Raw genomic sequence first — 13848 nt, 5'->3', positions numbered from 1 at the left:
TACTTGTATAATTTCCCAGAAAATAACATGCGTGACTATAACTCTAAAGTTTAACCAAAGTAACAGTCTCACAGTTATGCCGTGTCAAATATCTCAACAAGAATAAGTAACCCAGGTGAAATAAATCAATATGAAATGGTATGTCAGCCGAATCCACTTATTATGGTCTGTATGGCTAAACCAATAGCTCATCAACATGCTAGCAAGAGTCACCTCACGTGACCTGTACGACTTATCCATATCTCATCAATCAATGCTAGCACATAAGTTGGGAATCACCTATAGTGACTTGTACTACTTATCCATATCTCATCAATCAATGCTAGCACATAAGTCGGGAGTCACCTATAATGACCGGTACCACTTATCTATATCTCATCAATTAATGTTAGCACATAAATCGAAAGTCACCTATAGTGACCTGTACGACTTATCTATATCTTATCAATCAATGCTAGCACATAAGTCGGGAGTCACTTATAGTGACCTGTACGACTTATCCATAACTCATCAAACATCCCTGCACACGAGTTAGAACCACCTATAGTGGTATGTACGACAGGCCTCTGCACCTACCTTGAGTCTAAGGTGAGCGTAAGGTGCGGGAGGTGAACATCACGTGAATGACTATGTCCTGGCCACAGGCGGGAACATTAACACCAAGATGCAGGTTTATGAGCTCTCAATGCATCTCAATATAACATGTATAACTCATGGGCAACCTGTATGACAGTGTCGAAGTTTCCTAACACATAAATGTAGTCATGCCATAACTCCAACAATTCAACTAATACCATAAACTCACCTAAACTTACCTGGGTGTCTTGCATCTTCAAAGCATTCACAATAATTGTGTGCATGTAATATACATATGGATATACCATGATGCAATCTAATACTCAACCATGTCATAGCATTTTCGATTATATACATATATATAATACGCCCGAACTATTTATTTTCGGGGATAATCATCGGTGATAAGACCAACTAGACACTAGTTTAATTAACTATCACTACTTATGTTTCCTTACTTTAATTTCTTGATTCTTCACACATTGATTTATAACCAACATTTAACCACCAACACATAAGCTTAAATCTCACATTTTACACCAATGTCCCTCACATTGTTCAATTCCCCAAACAAAGCTATTGTCTCAATTATTTAATCTCACTTCTTGTATAGCTGCATCTAACGTCTGATTAGACTGCCTACGTACCCCAAATAGGGATCAAGCCATTTGTAGTTCACACACACGAATATCGAGACGTCACGAATGATCCTCACCTAGAACAATTATTCAGTCACGTCTCAGAACTCTTATCCATAGAACCCATAATTTACATAAAACACATCCCAAGGATTTTCTAGAATGATTTGAGATCCATTGACCAAAAGTCAACCTTCGGTCAAAGATCAACGGTATGGTCCACGACCCTACGTAACTCAAATCGAAAAATCCGTATCTCGGATTTCCGATCCAAAACTTGATCCAAATTATACTTCTAGAACATAATAATAAAGTTTCATTATGATTCAACGGTTGGATCTCCGCCAATTGCCAATTCAAGTGGCGGTCAACGTTTTATTGTACGAATTTACAATTCCAATTTGGGAAGATTCGTACATCGGATTCCCAATCCATAAGTTCCTACATTCTTCAAATATTACATACTACAATGTAACAAAGTTTGGTGACGATCCAACGGTCGGATCGTCGATTTATATAAATACCTATTAACGTATCGTAAAGAATTTGGGTTCCAACGATCAACCTACGTCATTCAAATATAAAAAATGAATTCAAGAAATTTAACATAGCCTAAAAATAGCATTGGTGGCCCACTGGCCATGTGCCGCTGTACCCGCCGCCGTGGGTGGCGGTCGGCCGCCCAGACTTGCTGGAAAATCCAACTATTTCTAAAAATTCTCAAAAATTATAGAAATGAAGATCTCAAAGAGTAGAGAAAACTTTACCTGCAGCTAAGGCCAATTTGGGCGGAAAAAGCCCCAATTTCTCTCAAACTTGTCGGAAACCCTAGAAATGGGTGTTTTCAATTCGACTCCAAAACTGTTCCAATGCCCCAACCACTGCATGGGCTTTGTTCCAGAGCTCAAGGGGATGCTAATGATGGTGGAGATTGACGAAATTTCATTCAAAAATGGCGGATCGCCGTCAATGATGTCTTCGGCATCATGCTTCTTCTTTCACGAAATTGAACTCCAAGACCCTCAAATTTGAGCTAATGTGGTAGATAGGGAGTTGTGGAGTAGATTTTGGGTGAAGGAATGGTGAAATTCGACTGAAATATGGCGGAAATCAGCCGGAATCAAACTGGGTCACCGCCGGGTACATGGGTCGGCGGCTGAGCCCGTTTCTCCCTTATTTTCTTATCTTTCATTTCCCTTATTTCTTCTCTTTCTGATTGGGCAGTTTCTTCCTCTCCCTTCTCCTAATTCATCCAATCCTCATCTCCTTCTTTCTGATAGGGCAGCATCCCTTTCCACTTCTCTCTTTTGGTTCTCCCTTCTTCTTCCTCCCCGTATACCCCCTTTTCGTTTCTTCCTCCCTTTCTTTTCCAACCACCCCTAATAATAAATATAATAATAAAAATATGAAATGAATGAAATAATAAATAACAGTCTTTACCAACATACTTTTGGAATATAGTAAGGTAATCGTTCATACGTTTCATGAACTAGCGATCAACGAAAATCAATACCTTCGCTACTAGGGTATTCTCGTAAATTCACATGTTAAAATTTATAAAATCGTAAAAATTAGGGATGGGTTTTCACATTAACCCTAATTAAAAAGTAACCCAAATTAAATTCCTCCCAATTAAAAACAATATGCACTTATAAAGAACACATAACACTGTACGTGACGAACCACTTGGTTGCGCATTGAGGACTAGAAACTCGTCGTGCAAAGTACGAAATAAATATGCAATAAATGATACTTCAACGCCGCCGACCATCGCTTTGCATGATGAAATCTCGTCCCGCACCTGTTTGCGTGACCAAAATTTCGTCGCCTAATTAAGTGTTGAATACGTAATAAATATGACGACTTGAACGCTGACTGACCGTTTCATAGTGTTTTTAGCAACAATCTTTTTGCTGCGTAAAGATTTACGCAACTAATTGTACATATTTATTTTATTCCGTCTCAAAAGCAGTTTTTAAAAATATTAATGTCAATATTATAGTATTTTGAAAATCTGTTCGCGAGACGAAACAAAATAAATACAGTCCATATAAATTTATTCTTCCAAATACTAATTGAGTGTCATTATTTAATAAACCATAAGGACCCTAATAAAAAAAAAAAAAAAACTATTCTAATCATCCGCTGGTCCAGCCACTCATTACCGTTCTCCGTCACGCTCAACATTAAACTTCAACTCCCGAAAACGATACTTGAACACGATGTCAATGTACTTCATCAATTTTGCGTCACTTTTGTCAATGTCCCAATCAGGCTGATATGCAAAAATAAATAAATTATACATATCACTAATATGTTTTATCTAAAGAACTAAAATTATTATTTAACTAATTAATAATTAACACGTACTGCTAACGCATCGATCATGACCATCTTTATTTCATCTGGGATGCCTCTCCAAGATTGCCAATTCATTTCGCATCTGTCACGCACCAATACCCCAACGTCGACCCTAAACTTTTGACCATATCCGACTTCTCATATCCTAGTAATTCTGCAGAAGTGTATCGAACGAATGTCGCAACTCTCTTCTTCTTCTTGTCTACCAACAAAATAAACACTTATAATAGTCTACTTAAATATTTAATAAATTTACACAACCAACAAAAATTAGTATGTATTACCTTTCCGAGAACCTTCACCCTGAACTCTTTTTGACGAATGACCACCAGAGTCTGCCATCGTGTACAAAAAAAGAAACAAAAATTGGAATAATAATTCGGTAAAAGTAAAGAGTTTTCGGATTGAATTGTGAAGAGGAAGAGCAAAACTGTCAATTTAAAGGAAATATGGCTTCTTTGCACGACGAAACCTTCATCATGCAAAACCATGTTGTAAATACCACATTCAACACTTTGGCTAAACAATTGACAGTTTAGTAAATGTTTGAACCTTTGCGCGACGAAGAGCATTTTTTTGTTTTGCAAATAGTTTTTGCGCGACGAAACAGGGCGTTGCGCAAGTTGTTTAGCCCATTAAATTTTGTCCAACAACCTAGCGCGACAGAGTGGTATATTCATTGCGCTAACCTATTTTATGCGACAAAATTCCTTTCGTCGCATAAAGTTTTGTCTCGCAAATGGTTTTTTCTACTTGTGTAACCCATGTGGCACTTTATATTACTCCAACCAACTCTTCAATCAACTCTTCAAATTTTACTTTTCACTTCAAAATATTAATATCTTAAGTTTATCTAATCTTATGGGGCCCAAGTTTTATTTTCAAACTTTTAGAGATTCATTTTTCCTGCCCAACATAGTAAATATAACTTTGCTACTCAATTGCTATATTTGGTAGTTTCATTTTTTTTTTTAAATTACAAACGTTAATACTATTTTAAATCTTCAAAATTACCCTTTTGTAAATATCTCATTTTTCTATCAGCTTACGGTAATCCACACTTATAATTTGATTAAAAAAAAACTAAAAAGGTGAATCAAATTCATGTGATATTTAGTTATGTCTCAGAGATGCCTATGTATTGCATGGTTTGAGATACAAAATTTTTGTATTACAAATAATATACAAGTACAATTGTCGAAGATTCATGCAAAGAGACTACACAAATTATTAGCAAGCCATCGCGTCAGCTGCGTGTCATTTGCTGTCCATCTGTTGGTACTTGTTAGTTATGAAGTTGCACTCGATTGCACTTAATTCCGGTCAATTTCGATTGCTTTATCTTAATCATTGATGTGCAGAATATTCATATACCAAAATGTTGAAACATTTTTTGATAGGTCCAAAATTTTGAAAAGCCGACGGCTTTAGTGGATTTTGTTTAATTTTTATTTTGAGAAGTGCTAATTGGACACAAACAATTAATATTTGATCAGATTGTTAATCTTACATACAATGAAATGACTTATTTCTAGGAGAAAGTGTCAACAACGTTATCAATTTTGTCTCTACTATTTAGAGGAATCAGACGGTTTTCGTTTAATATTTTTAACATTACTGCTAAATTAGTATGAGTTCAATAATTGTGAGAGTCATTCTTCAACTAGTTTATATCACACTCAAATTTTTTAACACACTCTGAAGTGAAAGAATATGATTCTTATACAAACTCAATATATTAGTATTACACTAACTTTTTCCGGCCTAATGTAATATGATAACATTTTTTTTTTTTTTTTTTTTTTTTGGGAGAGGGCGATAAGGATTTCGAGGAAACAAGGGCTGAGAGTGGTAAACGCTTATGTAGATTTACACTCAAATTCTAAACCCTCAAGTAAATGAGAAGTTAGTACCAATTTGCAAACGCTTTTAGTAGGATCTTTATGAAAATCCAATCGTTCACGTACATGTTCGTAATCAATACGTTTATCTAGTACGTTCCAAAATATGAAGACTATTTTAACAGTGATTGTCGATCACATATTTGTAAACTCATGTGAGTGACTAATATCATAATTTGTTGTTTGTTTGTCAAAGATGGAATAATTGAAATGTAGCAATAGTATTGCAACTTTATTCTTGGATGTAGACTTTTAGGTTTCTCAATATTCCAAGATGCCCAATAAATTGACAGTCTAGCAAATAGACTGAGTTGCTTCATTATTGAGAAGCCGTCAAAGAGAGAAATCATGATTCAAGCCGAGGCTGGTTCCATGTTTTTACCTAGATTGAAGATATCTACGGATCACCTTAGATTCAATTAAAGCTAGGCAACTATAAAACCATTATGATGAAGCATTTTGGAAAGAGAAATTTTATTTGAACTCAGTTTTTTGATCTCTACGCCCAACTAAATAAATTTGTCTACTAAACTTCCAAATATGTCCTTGAATAAATAAAAAACAAAAATTAATTTTATGCCCCTAAGACCATCTCCAATGGTTGGGCTAAAAGCCAAATTTTTTAGCCTAGAAACAACTTTTCTGCTCCAATCGTTATGGCCTAAAATTTTAACCTGAGATTATTAAAGAATGAACTTAGGCTATTTTTTTTCTTAAATTAAATTTAAAAAATAAATAAATATGTAGACTATCGTAAATTAATTTTATGAACATTTTAATCTAAAAAATTTAAATTCCGATAAATATTGAAAAATCACTAAATTTTCCACAAATCAAGCGTTCAACTTTCACCAATCTTTCAACCCTGGACTAACGTTCAATTCACCAACCATTCAACACCAAATTTTCAATTCACCAACCGTTGAACACTAAACTTTCAACTTTCATCAACCGTTCAACACCAAACTTTCAACTTTCACCAACCGTTCAACTTTGTTGATAGTCTTCCACCGATTATAAACACCACCACCATCCCGCCCGCCGCCGTTGCAGTTTTCTTGAAACTTTGCAATGATTTTATCTCACAAAATTTTTTTATTTTGATTTGTGCCAACTGCACCATCTTCACTAACAGAAACCCATGCCAAGCATAAAGCAACATCTTTCTCACAGGTCCAATTACGACCTCTAATATGCTCTCGCCATTCCTGGGCATTTCATTTCCCTTTTTTTTCTTTACCTATTATCCCTATATTTAGGCATTTATTATTCATCTCTATGCATTTTTATTGTTTGTTATAATTTTTTTTTAACATGGTAGAATATTAATAAAAAAGAAAAATTTGTCATATTTGATTATTTGAAAAAACCCAGCTCATAATAAACATTTGTTTGATTCTATAGCTATGTCTAGTTACCTATAATATGGACATATTTTGTTTTATAATGTATTTGATTTTTTGTATTTCTTAATACATTTGGAATGTAAATGTACCAAAAAGGTTATCTGATAGAGAAATTTGATTTTGTGGTACATTTGGGATTTTTTGTACACTTCGTTTTTAGGTACATTTGGATTTACACTAGATCCACTAGGATTTACACAATCAGATTCATAATCTAATAAGACTATAACACTCCCTCTTGAGTGTGTAAAACTCAAGTAAATGGCGTATCAGGTCTTCAGCGATAAAGTAAGTACAGTTGATGAAGTCGTCGATACAATGAGCGAATATGAGTCTCAGATCAACAGAAGAAGGCATAAAAAGGTAAAACTCACAAAACCTCAGTATGGTAAAATCCAAGGTGGGAGAAAAACTCATAGACTAAGGAGAAATGTGAGAAGTTACATTGAGTCAAAACTATACGTTTTCTAGACGCAAGTAGAAGAGCTCACAATGGTATGATCAACCCAGGATGGGTGCCTCGTCAAAACCTAGTTAGGTAGCAAAAACTCAGTGGAAAAAATGCTCCTAATTGTAGGGAAAAAAAGTACATTAAGATCAAGTGAGTATACTTCTGGATACTCTTCCTGAGTTTGACAGAACTTTCAAATGAGAACTAGAAGCATTGCATATAATAGTTAGGCATACCAATTCCTCGGACAAGGTTATGGAAAGTTGACTTCGGTAGTGACATCGTGTAGAGGTCGGCAAGGTTATCTGGGATCGGCTTGCATGACTTTAATCTCCTGATGCTTTGCTGATGTAGATGTAGATGCAATATGTCTTGGCATTGACTTCGTTGATGTATTAAGGCTTGGCCGGGTTGATACATGTGGCATGGTCTTCATGGATCGTTGTTGGGACTCAACGATATGTGAAAACACAGTAAGTACTTCGAATATGCTTAACCAGAACTCATAACCATGTCTCACTTGTGGCGTAGTGAAGTATGGTGAGTCTTGAAATGATTCGAAGATTTCGCAACCAAGGTCATATTGTGGACCTCCAAGATATTGTGATATCCCTAACGGTAAAGACATAACCATTCAGGGATTTTGCCTTGTACGAGTTTGATAAGTAACCAACGTCAGCATAACAAACAAGACAAACATCATTCTGAGGATCAGGGGATTGGATCCGTTCAAGATACGTTGGGATTTACCCTCATAGTACCTTTAGGGTATGCCTTTAATACCAATTAAGTGGCTGTATGTAGGCGTGGTGCTGTATCTTTACCAATAGATCAACAGCGAATGAGATGTCATGTCTAATACAACGAGCTAAGTACAACAAAGCACAAAGTTGAACTTTAGATATGGAATTTCGGATTCCATAACCTCTTCAAGGGTCTCATTTGCATATAACGTATAGACGATCACATGTATACTTAAAAGTAACACCTCCAGGGTGTAGTTTGACTGATAGACCAAATTATCCTTAGAACAATGCTTCAATTTCAGGTCAAGGCATAAACGAGTTTTCCCAAGATCCTTTATCTCAAATTCCATCTTTAGGTGCGAGGCAGTTTTCTCAAGCTCTTTCGGAATCTTAGTGAGATTCATGCCATTTAACATATACTGTAACTCTAGCAATTCAGAATAAGACTTCACAGTTTAACACGCAAGGCATAATTTATATCCCTAACTGATCAAATAATCACTTAAACGAGTATACCACATCCGTCGGATTGCTTCAATCTATAAGTGAACGCCTCAAACAAGTTAAGAGGGTCTTCCGTGGTTTGAAACTATTTGAATCAGTCCATGTAATTCTTTGGGAACTTACATGTAAATCTCCGTATCTATATCCTATAAAGAAACACTAACCACATTTCATAATGCCACAATCAATCACAGGGCGTTTAAGAGAAACCTTGCGTCGTAAGACGTGCATCATATCGCACAATTTCATTCATCTCATAACGCTTCATTTCCTACTTGTAACACAACAGGGTTACTTTAGGTAGTGTAGGAACGATAGGTCCAAACACACTTTGGTAAGGAATTTAACCTGGATTGTAATTTCAGTTGTCCAATCAGTTCTACGTTGCCACTTTAATCAACGAAACATGGTTCAATATTGTCGCTTTTCATTTATGTCGGTAGCTACCATATAAGTGAAAACATCATCAATGATAATCTCATTCTAATTCCATTATCTCATCCAAACTAGTAAACTAGACTAAGAACTTCAAGTTTTGGTAGTAATCTGGATTAATCTCATGAGATGGAAATGATTTGAGACAACGATTGAATATGGATTCATTGTGTGTCGTGCCTTCCTCTTCTAGGGAAGTGAATCTTATAAACCAAGTGATCTGTCATTCTTTAGACCAAGACAAATTGATTGGCTATTCGCCGGTGTACCAGACCGTCCAACAGAGGCAGGACACCCTTCAAGGATGTTGACTTAATGTTCGCTAAGTACATATATCCTTGCAAGCATGTTTGCAGCTGGTATATGATCTCGTCACTTTAGCTAGATCAAAGGAATAAGTCTGGAGCAACATTCTGAAAGTCAGAATACATCGCATGTGCTTATCACACTTATGCTGTACGGGGATCGAGATAAGACATAGTGGGCAACGTCCACGTAAATTTGCGTCGTTTTACAGGAACGTTGACGAACTTATCTTCCTATAACAACGGGAAAACTGTCTCATTAAAGTGACAATCCACAAATGAACGATAAAGAGATTGCGTGCAAAGGCTCTAAGAGAGCTAATATGTCACATCCCAGACCGGCTCCACTGAAGCACGATATTGTCCGATCTGGGCTTACTATTCCATTACAGTTTTGTTTTTGGGAACTCACGAGCAACTTCCTAGTGGGTCACCCATCCTAGGATTTCTCTTGCCCGAACTCTCTTAACTTCAGAGTTCCGATGGAATCCGAAGCCAGTGAGTTCCCAAAAGGCCTCGTGCTATAAGGAGGGGAGTATATACATATAAGGCACATCACCTCTTCTTCATTGGTTGATGCGGGATGTTATAATCCATCCCCTAAGGGGCTAAATGTCGGCACAATCGCACCACACGGCAGAGTGGCTCTAATACCATTCTGTCACATCCCAAACCGGCTCTGCCGGGGCACGATATTGTCCAATTTGGGCTTACCATCCCTCATGATTTTGTTTCTAGGAACTCACGAGCAATTTCCCAGTGGGTCACCCATCCTAGGATTGCTCTCACCTGAACTCGCTTAACTTTGGAGTTCCGATGGAATCCGAAGCCAATGAATTCCCAAAAGGCCTCGTGCTATAGAGAGGGGAATATGTACATATAAGGCACATCACCCCCTCTCTGTTGGTCGATGTAGGATGTTACATAGTGTGAAGGAGAATCATAATCGACAAAGGTTCACATTCTTCTTTGAGGACCAATGTCGGTATGTTGTGGGGGCGCAACTTGGCACATGGAATGCACACCCAAATGCATAAATACGAAAAGTGTCAGGTTCGTACCCGGTAACCAACTGTAACGTCATATAAGTTAAATGGCAATGGGCCGCAAGGCGGACCAACATAATTGTGTACAAGATTCCATAGACCTAGGCATAAACCAAAAACTTGGTACATTTACCAAAATCCGAGCGATCATTGAAATTGTGCTTCATGATTGCTAGGCGAGGCTATTTGGGGTGAACATAGAAATTTGATGTTCAATTATAAACCCAAAAGACATGCAATACTTTATCGAAACATCGTCGATATAAACTCTTCGACATTATCCAGTCTCTCAAACTTTATGGGATAAGTATGGTGGTGAACCCTTAATCGGCCAAGAGGTTTAGCAGCAATGTGTGTGGACAAACATGTAACCAGTTTGTCGATTCATCAACCAAAACCATAAGTATTTATATGTTCCGCATTTTGGTTGGATTAGTCCACATATATTCCCTTAAATCCACTGTCAAAAGAGGGTCGTTTCATATCTTTGCAAGGAATGATTAGAAAATCAATTTCCCTAATGAGCAGGCTTGGCAAGGTGTGCTTAGAAGCACAAGATCCTTACTTCAAGTAAGGAAATGCATTGTAGTATCATTGTTCAACCTAAGTGTCCTAAAAGGTCATGCCAAAACAAGTAAACTGCTTAATCACCAGGCTCCAAGCTGGCCACATGTGATGTGTTCCCAGTTAAGAGACAACCCATTGGCCCCAAATCAAAGTTTCACGGTCATTTTTGGAGGTGGTGCAAAGATATTTCACTCTATTTTTGTCAGTGGTTTCATTCATGATCATTGTCATCTCGAGTATCCTTTAAAACTCAACGACATGGAGAATTTAAGGTCCTTTAAATGGTAATTCAGTACCATTTATACAACGAGAAGCGTGCCAATGCTCTTAATTAGGTTGGATAAACCTGAAGTCGTTGTTAGAGATGTGATTTAGGTGTAAAATTAGTGTGCGTAGTCTCGCATTCATCTAGACAACTAACTTTCTCACATTCTTACCTAATCATGTGTTTAATTGAATTCGGTCACATGTATACAAGAAACATGATTCAATTAACTCATATTCGAGGACAATATCAATAAGATTATCCATAAGTAAACCAAACACTAAACGTGAATCCAAGAACATGGAAAAATGTTCACAAAGTAAATGGTTTACTAAGGGATTCGGCCAACAAGGCCATTCATATCAAAATTCTGCTCTTCCAAAGATGTTTGGTGGAGCACAATTAGTCTCATGTATTGACTATGAGAATGGTACTCCTTAACGACATTGGTATGGGCACGAATAAGTGCATAACCAATGATCTATTTCATTGAGACGGAAGTAGATTCTGCAGGGTTAAGGCTTGGGAATACTATCATTTCTTCTTGAAGTTTTAGGTCTTAGGTGCCAAAGATCATGCTTTGGGCATAATGCCACACTTTGGCAGGCCCTGATTCTACCATTTGCTGTAAAAACAAACTCAAAATTGGATTATGAGAAAGACAGACCCCGAATTGGGTTTGGTAGGGTGAAGCTGAAGGGGTCTATTTGGTAGGTCTCTGCCAAAGTAGAGTAGTACTATTCGGTGCACCTCTACCGAAGCAGAGCATGCCCTTCGGTGCATCTTTCCGAAATAGGGCATCACCATTTGGTAAGCTCTGACTGAACTAGGTCGAGCTATTCGGTAGACTCCAGCCTAACTGAGTCTATACCGTTCGGTAGACTTCAACCGAACTGGGTATATACATTTCTTTCACGTTTGTTGTAGTAATCAGATCCGAGAATTTGGTAAACTTCCATTTTTTCACTGCTGCTTCAGAAGCGAGTTTGAAACATGGAAGGACGAGAAAAATATTCTCCAGTCAAAATTCAATCGGATTTATAAACTTTAGAATCGTACTCATTCATAAACGTAATCATGTTGTGCTTCAAGCAATGTCTTGTATGATTAGACATTATGTAGGAACAAGCCAAGGAGCCATGGAATCCTTGTTCGAGAGGTACTTCCGTTTATAATGCTTCGGGCATAAGTCTTCAAATGAAGATCATGGTAGAGGTTTATCCAGCTCTTCCATGCCATTGTTGGCTACAATGGTTTCTCAGCTTCTTGATAGTCAAGTGGAGATTCACGTCTTATACCCCACATAAAATGGTTTCCATTAGAAACGTCCAAATAAGGGAAATTGAACTTGTGATGGTTCAACAATCCATTGAATTAGAGGGAACAACATTGTGATTGGTGCTATGGAAATGAATCATCCATAAGCATCAAAGTTAGAACATTCGAGTTCTAAGACATGGTTTTCATGAAAAACGTCGGGCTTTCATAGGTGTATTTGTTTTATGAAAACTTCGAGTTTCAAAGGCACTAAATTTGAAAATACAGGTTCTATTTGGTTTATGAACGTTTAGTTCATAAAAAAGAGGTTCCTGCAAGAACACAGAATGCAATATGCTGATTTAAGTGTAGTGGATTTGAGTTGCTTCGGAAACTTAAGTGTGAGCGCTTCGGGACTACGAAAGTGAGTCAATGGTTCAAAGAAAATAAATAAAATATTGAATCGTTAATGGCCAAAAGTGATCTTCAAGTCAATGATCTTCAAGTCAATAATTTTGGATATCTTGTCAGACTAAGGGACTACAGGTCATTTTTAATTAATTCAATAGATCGGGACCATTCGGGGTCGATCGTAGAAGCAAAAATAATGACTACGGGTCATATTCACTTTAGATGGCTTCGGGCCAAATAATTAAGAAAATATAGCCTAGTGTGGCTTTAACCAAAAACGTCAAAAAAATATTTGGGTATGGTTATGAAGCAAGAATGCTAAAAACAGGATATTGGATTAAAAAAAAAAATCATAGCTCAACACGTGTGGGTTGGTTGTGTGAAGCACGGCCTTGCAGCAACTTACAGGCCTTGGTCTACATAACATGGCTGCACAGCAGCCCATAAAAGCACGCAAGTTGTAGACTTGCAGCAAAGGAAAACAAGCCTAATAGGGCTGTGAAGGAAAGACACCTCAACCTTAGTTAGATGTGGGTCGAGTGCGCAAGAAAAGCCCAGCTGCACTAGCTTGGTTTTGGCATGGGCCGCAGTGTGATAGGCCTAGCGAAAAAAATTGCTAGTATGTGGGCCAAAAGTTGCAGGCCTTCAGTAAGGAGCCCATGCATATGCCTGATTCTCACACATATGCAGCAAACCCAAAAAGGCTGCTGCCTTACTGTTCCAGCGTCCAAGCCTCGAGCTGCAGGCTCAGCTTAGGGTAAGGTTAGTGTGGTGGTGTGGCTCCAAGCTGCGGCTCAGCCGTAGATTTCCCAAATTTGAATTTCCTCTTTTTATCTTTTCGAATTCTAGGGTTTGTAAAAAGAACCAAAATTGCTTCTATTTTCTTTCAATTCTTTGACTCACAAATTCCACATAGCGATTTTATAATTGCGTAATGCATGAATGTATGTATATATATTGACAAATATATGAAACATAT

The sequence above is a fragment of the Pyrus communis genome, chromosome 16 (genome assembly GCF_963583255.1).
Source record: "Pyrus communis chromosome 16, drPyrComm1.1, whole genome shotgun sequence".
NCBI lineage: Eukaryota > Viridiplantae > Streptophyta > Magnoliopsida > Rosales > Rosaceae > Pyrus > Pyrus communis.
The sequence above is the reverse complement of the archived record's forward strand: the minus strand, read 5'-3'. Positions refer to the sequence as shown.